Raw genomic sequence first — 15623 nt, forward strand, 5'->3', positions numbered from 1 at the left:
AAGGCAAGAAAGAAAAAACAGAGCCTTTCGCTTGACATCCACGAACCCGTCCTGATGCTCCCCCCCTCCCCCCTCCCCTCCTTCCTCCCCTTCCTTACACACACCAATATTTCGGGAAAGGGGGAGGGGGTGGCAACGCTCGACGCGGGTAGATCTCCAAACGCCAAGGTAGAATACCCTTTCCCTGGAGCAAGATGGAGTAAATTTTGGAACATGGCCGAAGCGTGTTTTCTGTGGCAATGAAGAGAAAACTAATCGGGGGGGGGGGGGGGGGGGGGGAGCTGGCGACTCTGTACTATTGCGCCAAGAGGTTGAGGGTTTTTGAATGCGTTAGAAGCTTTAGAACGCTCGTTTTCACAAAAAAACCCGCCGGTGTCAGTCCCCGTGTCACCGCCTTGCATGACGTCGCAAGGAGAGTGGGGTGTCTAAGACGTTCCGTGGCGGCGGCGGAGAGAGAGGGAGAGGGTGACGCGTGCTGACGTCAGCGCTTCTCACCAATATGAGCGTCGCACAGCTGGCGCGGAGTCAAAGCCGAGCAGGCGCTGCGCCGCTTTGGAACGCGGCCCAGCTCCGTTGCCGCTCCGACGATGACACCAACAGCGACGACGGAAGAAAGCCGAGGTCACGCGTTCATACAATTGAATCCTTAAAGGGGCCCTGCAAGGGCGTTTTTACTGGTTTTAATTGGCACCGAACCTGAGCGCGCTGAACGTAGTAACTTAATCAAACTTTTCTTTTCTCGAATTTCGCTTTATATTAAAAGTTATAGGCAAATTAAAATCACAAAATCAAGCAAAAAATAACCTCCTTCATGACGTCCTTGGTCGCTTGAGTGACCGTGAACTAGAGGAGGGGTAGTGAGCTCAGCGAGCGCTCACGGCTGCCGCACTCCGTGTCGACGGCTCGAGAGGGCGCCACTAAACCATGTTCTGAATAGGCTGTATGAAGCGGGCGGCCAGGGCGGCTCGCAATGCATTTGCTGCGCGATTCAACACTAATTCGGCATGACACTTCATTGGCCATAAATGACAGCAAACATGGGGTAAAGATCAGTTAAAAACGGGAGCTACTTCGCGCTGTTATACCACCAAACGGCCAAGCCGCAAGCCAAACCTGCTCACCGAGGGCCTTCGGAAAGCTCGGAACCGGTCGCGGATCCTCGAGCCCGTATACGACCGCAGCGCCACCGCGTACATCCGGGACCTCTCTACGCTCGCCACTCGTCGATGCCTGATCCCACTACTACCCCTTTCTAGTATGCGCGACATTTTCCCGCTTGGTGGCGGGTTTGTTGAGGGGTCATTTCTTGTGTCTGTACCTTATAAACTGCATTTGTTTCTTTTCTGATATAAAATACTGAACAAAAACTACTTTCATGAATAATTAAGCGGTTCGCGTCACTTATATTTTGTATTTCGACTAAAGCTTTTAGCGGCTCTGACCAGTAGTAAGGCCAGGACCAAAGGCTTCACATATCGCTCGCTTTCGGCACCGCGGGTCGCCCCTGTAGGTGGAGGAGATTCCGCGTCGTCCGGTTCAAATATGACGCACTGATATTTAGTTACTCTCTCCGTGCCCGCTGGCTTGCCGCGGAAACCCCAAAAATGTGAAAACCGCAAAAACGAAAAAAAAAAGAAGAAGAAAGCTAGACGCTTAAATATGATTGCAGTGCCCCTTTAACGCATTTCCATCGGATGAATTTAATTGCTCGTCGAATCAATTTTCGGTTTCAGTTTGGCGCGGCCGGGCAGACAAGCATTTGCTACAGTCGCCTCTTCGTATGAAGCCACGCACGATTAATCCTCGTCTCCTTCTCTACGTTTTACCCGTTTCTAAGCCAACGCTTTGAGTGGAGGAGTCGGGCCGACCAGCAAGGTAAATTACACCGTAGTTTTTGTCGTCGATTTATATTTATATTTTGTATTTTCATTTAAGGGTGCGTCCGATGTATCCATCGCCTCGGTGCGTATATAAGGCGTATAAGCTTTCTCAAAGATATCTAACCCCCAGTGTATAATGTGAGGAGCGTACACAAATGGGGACGAGCGAGTCGTCGACCTTTAGACGCAGCTAAGGAACACGGCTTCTACGATGTTCACTTCGAACACCCATTCTTTGAACGTCGTGCTACAAGTTTCACGATAACTCTTGACGAAGTCCATCTCCAGCGTTTTGTGCAGCACCGTGAGAAAATCAAGCACGAGCGCGTGGCTTTGATACTTGAAGAAAACTTTTCTTGGCCCGTGCGCTCGTGCACATAGAGCGCTGATCACAGCTGTGCTCGTGCGGTCTTTACCTCTCTGTAACCACCAGAAAAAAGTTGTCCCCAAATATGGACGATTCCATGCACGGCATCTGGCCGCCGCCATGTCTCTCTCTGCTCGTACGGGCAAGTACGTGCAATTGCAAGCTTGCCAAAGCTATGTTTACGCGAAGGCTGCACCTGCTTGCACGCATGGGGCACCACTAAGGCTTCATCCTCTTCCGCATGGGCGCTGCCATCTTGGAATCACGTGACGCGGCAGCCATTAGGTTGCTTCAACTTGCTGTTTTTCTCTCCCCTCCGCGCCTTGGCGGATGCGTTGTATTCGTGTTTTTCGTAGCGTTCCACCGCGCTTTCTTGCCTTACTTCGGAAATTGTAGTCCGATACGTCTACTCAACGACTAAAACATCACGAGGGTTCAAAGGTCCTTATGACAACTGAGGTTTGTTTACTAACAGTTTCAGAACATGCTCGGTAAGAAGCGCGTATATTTATATCACGCATTTTGATCAGAAGGAGCGCAAGGAGACTATTTGTATTTCCAGGAAGTATCGTTCTTTGTATTCATATTATATTGAAAACAGTTTCTTTTGACTATGTGAGGAAACTCGCGGAGAATATAGACAACGAGCGTTTAACTTGTATTTTATCTGAGGCTAGAAGTGATGGTACGTCAACATCAGGCGATATGTTTGTTCATAATGTCACACCTACATGGGGTGTATGAGGTTCTCAATATTTTTTTTTTTTTTTGCTATGTAAACATTTGGTTGGACGGTTTACTTATGAAGTTTAAGAAATTGTACACCGGGTGCTCGCTCCCATTTTGACAGTGATTTATTGATTATATTTAGATAAAGCGTGCCATCCACCTAATTTATTTTAACACAAAGGTTGGGACTTCCCGCGTAAAAAACTGCCACAGACACTTGACAGTAGCGAGTTTTAGAATAGCGTGCACAAAGAAATAACGTCGTTTCTATTTGCAAATCCAAAACGTAGTTTGGGTTCGGCGCACACGCAATAATGACGACGCTTTTTTCTTTTTTGCGTACTCTGTTTTAACCTTTGACAGTACCTGTAATCAGCAATTTTTGATGAAAAAAAAAAAAAAAAAAAAAGAGCCGTCTGCATAACAATCACTTGTGTTAAGGATTGTCGATGGCGAATAGAGGTTTACTTTTGTTGACTGGCGACGCCGAAATCTACAAAGCGAATCGGTAGAAACAAATAAATATTTGTTTACACTGCAGGTCCGTGAAGTGGTACCTAGTGCTAGACTTCAGCCAAACTTTCCGAGGTATTTCTCCTCCTGCGCCTTTTAATTTTATTTGGCCAATTTTACGGAACACAAATGCCAGATTTAATTTGACGGGCCTGCCCCGTATATCATATCTTAAGTAAGCAAATATTCATATAAAATTAATTTATTTCCTAGGGCCAATATGGCGAAATGCTGCTTAGTAATTTAACAGGGTTGATAATTAAAAATAATTCCTACTCGGCCTGTCAAAACATGCTCGAGTACTGAATTAAAGAAAAAAAAAAAAAAGAGGCCGAGACGATACTACTTGTTTATATCAATTATCTGCCTCATTACACGATACGTTTTTAGTCTACGAAGTTCACTGAAGGTTGGGTGCCCACGAAAACCAAACAGTGAGTAGTAAACTCGCGAGTTCATCTCTTCTGGCCGATTCAGCACATTGCTAATCAAGCTGTCGATATGCTTCTTTACATTGACGTGTTAGTCTTTTCATTAGTTCGCTTTCCTGGAAACTGTTGGCATCGGCTACGGCCGCAGACGATGGTAATGTTCCCTTTACATCAGTGAGGCGTTTCGCAACCGACCATAATCAGATCAGAGGAGTTGGTAAACAAAAGCCCGCAATTAAGGATAAAATACACCTTGTAGTCCTAAAAGTGGCTCAGTACCACTGTTTTGTTCGTTTTGTGTTATAAAAAAAATAATCGTAACACCAAATTAAGCAAAAACAGTGTGAAACAGCAACATAGCCGCGTTTAAGTTGAAACCGAAACCAACCGAATTGAAGCAACCTAATGGCGCCGAGTGCGTCAGCGCCCTCTATCCGCCGGTGCGGCAACTACTAAAATGAAAAGGTCTATACAATTTCAAGCATGGCGCCGCGACTGGTGCTCCATTTCGATTCGATACAAAACATCTTTCTTACGTGAGAGGGGTGGATAGGGGAAGGGGGCGGAGAAAGAAACGGATCTTAATCGAGAGAAAAGACTTGGCACCTCTTATTCCTGGGTTCCGATCGCGGCCGTTAGCGCTGTGGCTGTGTGCAAGCACGTGAAGCACGCGCGTGAGCGAAGCTTTGGCAATCTTGCATTTGCACGGACTCGCTCGCACGAGCAGAGCCATGGCGGCGGCCCGTCTCCCCACTTAACGCTTTTAGGCAGCTGTGCATATGGCCGTGCCACCACCGGCCTTCAGTTTTTGTTCCCTCTTATTCCGTTCGCTTCACTTCAGCAGGACAGGTTATTGCCACTTAGGTGATATGCTGTGTCCTTCCCTCTGTCATAGGTCTTTGTGGAGACTGGTCAACGCCCGCTTCAGTGGATCGGCATCTGGGTTAAACGAGAGAAGGTCGGCAATGAAGGTTCAAAATGCGCCATGATCACTCGTCGTGATGCGTTTCGACAGCGACAGCTTTGCTGCTTATTCGACGATAAATGACGATGACGATCAATTGACACTGAGCCGATCGTGCGCCATACAGTGATTTGATATTGAAATGATGTTGCGTTGATTTAGCATCGATGCGTTGTTGACGAATAAATGGTTTTAAGGTCGTGATGGATTTTCCCGCCAAATTTAGCGGGGAAACTAAATTGGTACATAGGTGACGTGACGTCGATTTTTCTGCACACTTTAGGGGAGAACCTGAATTTTTTCGCGAGGTCCCGTGACGTCATGTCACGTGACATCAATTTTCGCATCAAATTTGGCGGGGAAATTGAATCGGCGCATAGATTACGTGACGTCCATATTTTCGCTAAATGTAACGGGGAAACTGAATTTATCTGTAGATCCCCTGGCGTCAGGTCACGTGGCGTGAATTTTCTCGCCAAATTGAGCGGAAAAATTGAATTGGCGCATAGATCATGTGACATCCATTTCTCCGCTAAATTAAGCGGGGAAACTGAATGGGTGCGACGGTCAGGTGAAAACAATCTTTCCGCTAGATTTAGTGGGGAGCTTGAATTTGTTGGTCCTATGACGTCGGGTCACGTGGCATCTATATTCCAAACAAATTTAGCGGGAATACTGAATTGGTGCCCTGGTCACGCGATGTCAATTTTTCCGCTAAATTTAGCGGGAAAACGGAATTGAAGCATATGTCACGTGACGTCATCTTTTCTGCTAGCAAGGAGACTAAATTTGTCTGTGACGTCAAGTAACGTGACATCAGTTTTCTAGTCAAATTTAGCGGGGAAACTAAATTGATGCATAGGTCACGTGGCGTCAATTTTTTCGCTAAATTTAGCGGGGAACCTGCCTGCGTTTACGCTCACGCCGTTACAAAAGCGGGGAACGGGCCACCGACAGTTGTCGCAGTAAAAAAGGACCCTGGCATAGCCTCCTTTATACTAGCAAAGCGTGGCAGTTCGACGACAGAGCCATAGAGTTCCCGGTCGCAGATTTAGAGCGTGAGGGTCTGGTGACGCAGAGCATTTCTCGGGGAACCTGAAGGTCAGCGCACAGCTTTTGCAGCGGCGAGGACCCGAAACATGGTTTTCAAACCCGACGAGAAAAGAAGTGGTAGCGCGAGGAGCACGAGCGGACATTCCATCGCTCGGGAGAAGGGTGTTTCGGCGTCTCGCCGCAGCGGGGCGCCCGTCACATGGTTCTCCTTTTATCCGTTGTTTTCCGCTCTACCTCTTCAATTTCGGCGGTCGCTTCTCGTGGCGATCTGCCAGGCTTTGTCAGTATTAGCCCCGTGCGTGACCGAAAGCGTCGCTGTGGTCGGCCTTCCACGATTGGCCGAACGCTGACTATGACGTAGGAAAGGGGATTTATTATTGACGAAATAAGAGGAATGAAAGAACTTTAATTTTGACGGTGTTGGCAGTGTTCCTTTGAGAGTGCAATGATTCAAGCTTCCACCATGCTCATTACAAACACCATCGAACTTGTTGTTCGAGAGGTAATGACGTCACAAGGGGGAACCATAGGAGGGCGCCACCAAAACATCTCGCCGCTAATTGGCGGCGAGATGTTTTGGTGGCGCCCTCCTATGGTTACCTCTCATGACGTCATTACCTTGTCAATAACAAGTTTGATGGTGTTTGTAAAGAGCATGGTGGAAGCTTGAAAGCATGGCACTCTCTAACCAACGCTGCCAACACCGTCAAAACTGAAATCTTTACCTTACTCTTATTTCCGCCGATGGGAGATCCTTTGCTGACGTCATAGTCAGCATTTGGCCTATCGTGGAAGGCCGATCACAGCGACGCTTTCGATAGCTCACGTCGCCAATAGAGGAGGCTATGCTCTTGGCCATTTCCATTTTTAGTGTTCGTGTGTATGGCGCGTAATTTGCTCGTTTTCCGAAGCGAAAAACATGCGCGTGCTGGGCTGAGGACTTGTAAATACCAAGTTTTCGTAGATTATTTTGGCAGTCTTGCAACGGCTCCCCGCAACACGCTACGATACCAGGAAGTCTACAGTCAAGGCCATGGGCACGCAGGCGCAGTAGCGGCTTCTTCGTTGCGGAGGGCTTAGCGGGGGAGTTTTCGTAGACCGCGTTTCGAACTCCGCTAAGCCCTCCGCGACAAAGAAGCCACTACTGCGTCTGCGTGCCCATGGCCTTGATTGTAGAGTTCCGGGTATTGTATACTGCGTTGCGGAGAGCGTTGCGGGACTGCCAAACCAATCTACGAAAACTCTCTATTGGAATGTTGTATAGAGTTCGCTTCAGATTTCTTCTTCATTACATTTTTATTGTTTTGCTAGAGCACCACACACTAGTTAGAGCGAACGCGATGCAAATAAAAAAAGAAACGGGCAGAAACACTTTGCATGACCCTACATTTCTCACTTTACACCAGTTTAATGGCACTAGTGGGACCCAAGATTACTCGAACGCAACGCCACTCACCGTAAGCGTCTTCGTTGCGGTGGAATTCCAAGGATAAACCGGACCTTTTCTTTCAGTCCGTACTTCGCAAAACTTGACGGAGCTGTGGGGACAATGCCAACAATGCGATCCGCAGGAGTGCGTCATGAAGCTTTGCGATCCCCGCTGTGACGATATTTAAATGGTGCTCATACACTGGACACGAAGTCTGCTTAGCCACTCGATATTGGCCCGTGACAGTCAATGCCTCGACATGCTTTCGGGTAGCGGCTCAATCGCTGGTATGAGAGGAATAGCCGAACCTTAACCATGCGTGGAACTCAACGCGCGCCCTGGGCTCTGCCAACGCCAGAGCGTGGCTATGTTAAAAACCATTGGCGGCACATAGTCGGCTCCAGATCACGTGGCCGCTCTTCCTGGCTGCGAGTTGAGGGGTTAAAAAGTGTTCGTTTTCCTCCGATTTTAGAGCGCAGCTCTTAGGCGCCAGTTTCCGGCTTGAGCGGCGTCGCCGTCGCCGTCGGCGTAACCGCGCGTTGCATTATGGGAAACGTCCCATAATGCAACGCGCGGGTCTCACTGGTGACCCGCGCGTTGCATTGCGGGACGTTTCCCATAATGACGTCACACGTCCCGTCACATTTGACGTCACGAGGGTCACGATCGACGTCACACGTAACCGCGCGTTGCATTTTGGGTAACGTCCCATGATGCATTGCGCGGGTGCCGCTGGTGACCCGCTCGTTGCATGGTGGGACTTTTCCCATGATGACGTCCCTCCTCCTCCTCCATCATCATCGTGATGATGGAGGAGGGAGGACAGGAGTAGGAGGAGGGGAGATGCCAGCTACCCGTTGTGCAGGCAAAAGATATCTCCATTCATAAATCACAGAGAGGCACGTATGAAAACGTAGTGTGCTCGTTATCCAAGTGGCCCTCTAAATGGGTACGGGTCTGTGCTGTTCCCATCGATCTCGGTGGCACGTCAGACGAAGTTGGTAAATTGTGTGCCGCCAAGGTCGTCAACGGCTTGCTCCTGGTAGCTCTGTACCTCTCACCTACGGCACTCACCAAATATTTCGTGCAAGACAAGGAAGAACTTCATACCAGTCATACAGGAGAAGATTCTATTGGTCCCGTGCACTCGCTGTTCTGCTGTGCCATCTCGGGGGAGCATGCTCAAGACTAATGCTCAGGAAATCGAAAACGCCGAGCAGTCTTCTACAGAGCCAACAGCAAGTAGGATATCATCGAGAGTATCACGCGCTTCGCCAAAGTGTTGACTTTAACGCTGTCTCGTTTTCCCGCCTTGATCCTGCCGTCCTGTTTCCTGGCACCGGCGGAGCTTAGACAGAGTGGAGCTTCCAGATGTGGGAACCACATTTCCTTTCTCCGGAAAAGCGGTGAGCGAGAATACCATAAAAAAAACAATATATAGATAGATAGATATAGAGAGAGAGATAGAGAGAGAGAGAGAAACGAACATATGCAGATGAATGAACCGTACCTAATGCAATAAATCAAAGAATCAAAGTTTTACGAGCTGGCCTAAAGCCAAAATAAAGGGCGGCGCGTTATATATATATATATATACTGTAAACGACTTAGTTTTCGCGGGCTCAAATTTTCGCGAATCGGGCCAAAGCTGAAAATTTGAAATTATTCGCGGGTTCTAATTTTTGCGAATCGAGTGTAGCTTCCGTAGCGTTCACACATTGCCCGAATAGTTCGCGGGTCGTATATTGCGCGTTTTGTAGGCGATTCGCGAAAATCGCGAAAATTAGGTACTCGCGAAAATTTACTCGTTTACAGTATATATATATATATATATATATATAACCTTTAGTGAAAACAGTAACAACGGACGGTTTAATCTTCTACGTTTCGGCCGGATTCCGGCCTTAGTCAGGAAGACGAATGCCGGACTCCGGCCGTTGTTGCTGTTTTCACTAAAGGTTTTTTCTTCTCAGTTATATATCCACGCCTTCGGCCTCCCGCCACCATGCCCGTTGTATATATATATATATATATAAACGAATATGTGCAGATGAATGAACCGTACTTAATCCAATGAATTAAAGAATCCAAGTTTTCAGGAACCCGCCGAAAGCCAAAAAATGGCGGAGCCAGGATTTGAACTCTGGGCCTCCCAATGTCCGGTCGGGTGTGCTAACCACTACACCACTCCACCTTAGCTTTCTGGCGTTTCCTACCTGTCTTATTAATGCACAAGAAACGAAATGTGTCCAATCGGAGGTGTTCTGGAAACACACGCCGCCGCGTGGAACGCGGTACGACGCTTAGTGTCACGTGGTACGTGCTCGTTTGTGCTCCAGAAATCCTCCCACTGTTTGTCTCGCCCCGTGTACATGTAGTATTCTTTGTTTATGAGCTTTTAGAGACACGGTATCATCATCATCTGCGAGAATCAAGAGCCACGTTATTGAATATACAACACGGGCACTTCACGTCATCGTACGTGGTCTCCGAGGGGGATATAAACGAATATGTGCAGATGAATGAACCGTACTTAATCCAATGAATTAAAGAATCCAAGTTTTCAGGAACCCGCCGAAAGCCAAAAAATGGCGGAGCCAGGATTTGAACTCTGGGCCTCCCAATGTCCGGTCGGGTGTGCTAACCACTACACCACTCCACCTTAGCTTTCTGGCGTTTCCTACCTGTCTTATTAATGCACAAGAAACGAAATGTGTCCAATCGGAGGTGTTCTGGAAACACACGCCGCCGCGTGGAACGCGGTAAGACGCTTAGTGTCACGTGGTACGTGCTCGTTTGTGCTCCAGAAATCCTCCCACTGTTTGTCTCGCCCCGTGTACATGTAGTATTCTTTGTTTATGAGCTTTTAGAGACACGGTATCATCATCATCTGCGAGAATCAAGAGCCACGTTATTGAATATACAACACGGGCACTTCACGTCATCGTACGTGGTCTCCGAGGGGGATATAAACGAATATGTGCAGATGAATGAACCGTACTTAATCCAATGAATTAAAGAATCCAAGTTTTCAGGAACCCGCCGAAAGCCAAAAAATGGCGGAGCCAGGATTTGAACTCTGGGCCTCCCAATGTCCGGTCGGGTGTGCTAACCACTACACCACTCCACCTTAGCTTTCTGGCGTTTCCTACCTGTCTTATTAATGCACAAGAAACGAAATGTGTCCAATCGGAGGTGTTCTGGAAACACACGCCGCCGCGTGGAACGCGGTACGACGCTTAGTGTCACGTGGTACGTGCTCGTTTGTGCTCCAGAAATCCTCCCACTGTTTGTCTCGCCCCGTGTACATGTAGTATTCTTTGTTTATGAGCTTTTAGAGACACGGTATCATCATCATCTGCGAGAATCAAGAGCCACGTTATTGAATATACAACACGGGCACTTCACGTCATCGTACGTGGTCTCCGAGGGGGATATAAACGAATATGTGCAGATGAATGAACCGTACTTAATCCAATGAATTAAAGAATCCAAGTTTTCAGGAACCCGCCGAAAGCCAAAAAATGGCGGAAGGTGGAGTGGTGTAGTGGTTAGCACACCCGACCTGACATTGGGAGGCCCAGAGTTCAAATCCTGGCTCCGCCATTTTTTGGCTTTCGGCGGGTTCCTGAAAACTTGGATTCTTTAATTCATTGGATTAAGTACGGTTCATTCATCTGCACATATTCGTTTATATCCCCCTCGGAGACCACGTACGATGACGTGAAGTGCCCGTGTTGTATATATATATATATATATATATATATATATATATATATATATATATATATATATATATATATATATATATTTCTTTCTCAGATTGTTTAGCACGGTATATCGCAAAATCGAAATACCTCAAGAGAGGAGCAGGAGGAGGGGCATACCCTCCCCTCCTCCTCCTCAAGAGCTGCGCTCTAATTCGGCATTACAGAAAGTTGTAAACGCCTTTCATTTGTTTTTGTTTTTTTACGACTACAATTTTGTGTAATAGAAACAAAAAGCAGCGTGGGTTTCATAGGTCATAAATGTCAAGGAATACTTCTAAGCTGTATTTATTGAAGGTGGAAAAACGGTTGCACCGCCCCCTTGAAAGCTAGCAGCGTTAGAGCACCTTCCACGGCGCTCTAACGCTATCAAAGCTACTTGCGCGAACGTCCCTCAACAAAAATTACGTTTACAACTACCGCCAACCATTGTTGTAGAAACGCTCGAGACACGTGCCACAAGCGATTGCTCCGCCGCCATATACGCTTGCAAGGGCCGCACCTCTCAGTGCTGCACCGCCATTTGCTTCCAAATGGGCCTGTCGAGACACGGGCCTCGTGCACTGGCCCATTCGGCGCTACTTGCAAGACAAACGCGAACACAATAAGGGGCTTTAGAGCGACCCGGTCGCTTTGTTCGGGGTCTTTTTTGTAGGAGAGCGCGTGCGAAGGAGACGCGACAAGGAAGCACATACTCTCGCGGCAGTGCTGCTGAGTTAAAACACACTAGAAGCCTTGACGACGTATAAACAAATATTTAACGCGAATTCTTTTTATATGTACCTTGTTTTTATGATGCTGGTCATGTAACGCGGCCCTGACGTCACGCTGCTGCGGTGGTGCTGCTTTCGGCAGGGCGCATGCGCAGAGTCTCCACGCGAACCTGGTTCCTAAGCACGCGCAGTGCCTTGATCTATCAAATATCGCAGGCGACGGCAGCGCCTCCGTCAACACAGACGGAAATCCTGAGTACTACAAGAAGAGTGATGACCAGTGTGACTCGGACCAATTTCTGCATACCACGGTAAACAAAAAAAGCGGAAAAAAAAAATCCTAAACCTAATGAATGTACAGCGCATGCTCATTACGTCGGTTCTTCACAAACTGAGCGCCGACTCCAGTCAACATCCATATATAGCGCGACGCCATCAAACAGCGTTGGCGACGACAGCGCCCCTGTCAGCAGCTTCCACCTTCTGGGGAGATTAATTGCGCGGCGATGACGTAATCACCTGGAGCTGTGGGATCTTGCTTGCGCTGAGCCAACAACTCGTGTGTTTGTTTGTACTATAAACCTCTCATCTCTTTTTCCCGCTCTTTTTTTTTTTAGGTGGAAATAAATGGAGCTAGTTTCACCCTCCCGGCACGACGCGTCCGTCTTGAAAACAAGATAGACGTACTGTACGGAAGGCAAACGCAGAGTCCTCTATCGGGGACGTTGTTTCCATCAACGTGTACGCATGATGTTCCTATGTGGGACTTCTTTTTTACATTTTTTGGTTCTTCTGCGGTGATTAAAAGTTTTTTTTTTTCTCGTAAACAGAGTATAGCTTTACGAAGAGTTCAAGACCCCAAACAGTCTTCACCGCTTACCGACTCGCACGGGCGAGGAACCAAAGATAGGCTGCGCATTGGATGGCTTCATCTGTAACCTGTCTTGAAGACGAAGCCGGCGTCCTTCCTCGACCCCCGTTTATTCATTCCCTAAGCGCGAGCGCGCCTCGCACGGCTGACAGCTTTTTCGCCGTAAGCATGACGAATCATTTCAAATCTCTCTGTTCCAGATTTGTGGATTTTAGAGCCATTGGTGGGAACAGAAATGTTTTTTTTTTTAATTATTAGATTACGTAAAACGTCGTTGAACCGAAAAGTGTCAAGACAACCGTTTTCAGTCGATTTTACTATTAAAAAAATATATGTACTAAATACTGAGAGATATGATTTGCACCAATGCACCAATTAAGTATTAATGTCTTTATCGTAAAAGTTGCAAGCAAATACAAAGAGCGGTTTTCACATAGCAATTGTTTTGAAAACGTCAAAAATCTTCATGTATTCTCTACGGCGTTTGGAGGTACTATGCTCTCTTAAGCGTCCTCCAAGTTTTGGAACACGGCCTATATGTCTACGCCCTGTTTAACACTTGGTTATTCGATGTACTTTACCCAACACTGCGAGCAATGCATATTACTGTTGACAGCTTAAGAAAGTTAGGGTATGGCGAGTAACAAACATCGTACTATCGCTCCGCGGCCAATGAGAGCGCGGCACGAGCTGATGAGAGCGGCAGGGATTTTTATTGGAGCTAGACACTGATAGCTCTGAGGCTAACAGTATTAAAGAAATAGTTTATTATGTTATTTACAGCGATCGCAATACAAATCTCGGCTCAGTTTTGCGTACAAGCCTCATGGTTTGGTACGGTCACGGGTCTAGCGGTCAAAATTGTATAACCTGGCGGAAGAGGTCACTTCTGCCTGGTGAACGGGAGTTCATCGCTCTAAGCCCCTCAACCTCGTTCACACAAACACACACACACACACGCACACACACAAACACACACACACACACGCGCGCACACACACACACACTTCGGCAACTCGTGAACATAGGCACGCTCTAAGTTCCCGCGTAACGCTGACCTGCCTGCAGCCCTCCTGACCCGTTGTTTTTCAACGCAATTGTTTTGGTGAAGAAGGAAGACAAGTGAAGCTGGTACTATGGTGGGAATAAAGTAATGGCCGGCCGCAAGTCGGCAAGCCAGAGTGGGAAGGCTGGAAAGGTTGCCGCTATCTATGAACGACGGCGCAACCAGACAACCGGCAAACACAACACTCTGGACAGCTACCGCCATCTATGAGCGGCGGCGGCAACCAGAGTGTTGTGTCGACATTTCTTTGCGCAGGAACACGGTCCTGGGGAAACTAGCCCTTAACAGCTCCGCTGTAAAAATATTTATAAAGTCCGAACGTAGTAACGACGACTCCCAAATTTCTCACACGCTGATCTCTCCGCGTCGTCCTTTCACATTCGAGCGGAATCTGAGGTCGTCGTCGTGTTTGCCGTCTTCGTACGCTGCCAAAAACGCGGGTCGCTTTTCCCCTAAACACCCCGTACATCAGTACACACACACACACACACACACACACACACACACACACACACACACACACACACACACACACACACACACACACACACACACACACACACACACACACACACACACACACGCGCGCACACACACACACACGCACACGTACACACACACACACAGACACACACACACATACGCACACACGCACACGTACACACACAGACGCACACACGCACACACATACGCACACGCACACACGTACACACGCACACGTACACACAGACACACACACACATCGGCAATTCGCGAAACGAAACACAAACTCCAAGTGGCCGCACGACGCAGCACCCCGCTGACTCGCTTCGATAAACAACTTGGAAATCTCCAAGCATCCTCCGAGAAAATCAATAACAGTCCGTCGAAATCACTTCCGAGAGAACGCGTCGTTGTGGATAAAGCCCTCGGCGAAAAGAGCGCGACCGCGATGATAAGCAGCGCCAAGATCAACACGCGAGGGGGAGAGGTTAACCTTACATACGATGCACCGCAGCGAACGCCACGAGCCGTCCCAGCCAATCCAATGCCGTCCGAGCGTCACGTGACCCATGAGAAGCGCGCACCGACTCGTGCAGGGCGCGTAGCCCCGTGAACGCGCTCGCAGGGCCAGATTGGCCGACGTTGCTCGTAGCCATATCTCCGCCGCGGTCCATCGCGAGGTGAAAATTGAGCATAAGTAGTTTACCGGGAAACCGTCTGCGTGACCGATTCCCGAAAGAGGTCTCGGTTGGCAGTTCGCTTACCCCCTTCGCACCCAAGCTGATGGCGCTGCAGCAGCTACGCGCTCGGCGCGGACCAATCAAAACTGGTTCCCTTTGATCACCTGACCCCGTTCTCTATAAGCGTGTGGGTATCAAGGGATGTAAGACTGGAGCAGAACGCGGATGACATCGCGGTGCTCCCGAGAGCAAGAACGAGAAAGAGAGGGACAGAAAAGGGGAGAAAGAAAGCAGATGAAAGGTTAGGCGTGTCCATTCGTTTCGCCGCGGCAAGTTGAAGTTGTTCGAGTGTGTTAAATTAGACATATGTTAGATATATGTTAGATATGAAGTATGTTAACCTATGAAGACGTAAAACCTATCAAACACCAAAAAGCATCGCTTGTGCCTCCGACAACCAAAGCTTTTAAAGGCCGACGACCAGACACGAGATTCTGCAAGGCAGAAGATCCTCCACACTCTGGGGGAGGAGGAAACAGGACGGTGGGCAGGGTAGAAGGGAGGAGAGGAAGAAGCGGGGGAAAAGTGGAAAGCGCGAACTGGTCGTCAGTTTTTAAGAGCTACTTCGCGCGCCGCACGAAAAATGCGCAAAACTTACTTTTTTTTTTCTAGGGGTG

At 48.2% G+C, this 15623-nt stretch overlaps 1 non-coding gene across 1 annotated transcript; it reads left to right on the forward strand.

The window, feature by feature from the left end:
• The first annotated feature begins 10899 nt into the window (after window positions 1-10899).
• Window positions 10900-10972, forward strand: Trnas-uga. Its single transcript has one exon. It is a non-coding gene; the product is annotated as a tRNA-Ser (tRNA).
• Window positions 10973-15623: the final 4651 nt, after the last annotated feature.

The sequence above is a fragment of the Ixodes scapularis genome, unplaced genomic scaffold, assembly GCF_016920785.2.
Source record: "Ixodes scapularis isolate PalLabHiFi unplaced genomic scaffold, ASM1692078v2 PGA_scaffold6__148_contigs__length_123643588, whole genome shotgun sequence".
Classification (NCBI taxonomy): Eukaryota; Metazoa; Arthropoda; class Arachnida; order Ixodida; family Ixodidae; genus Ixodes; species Ixodes scapularis.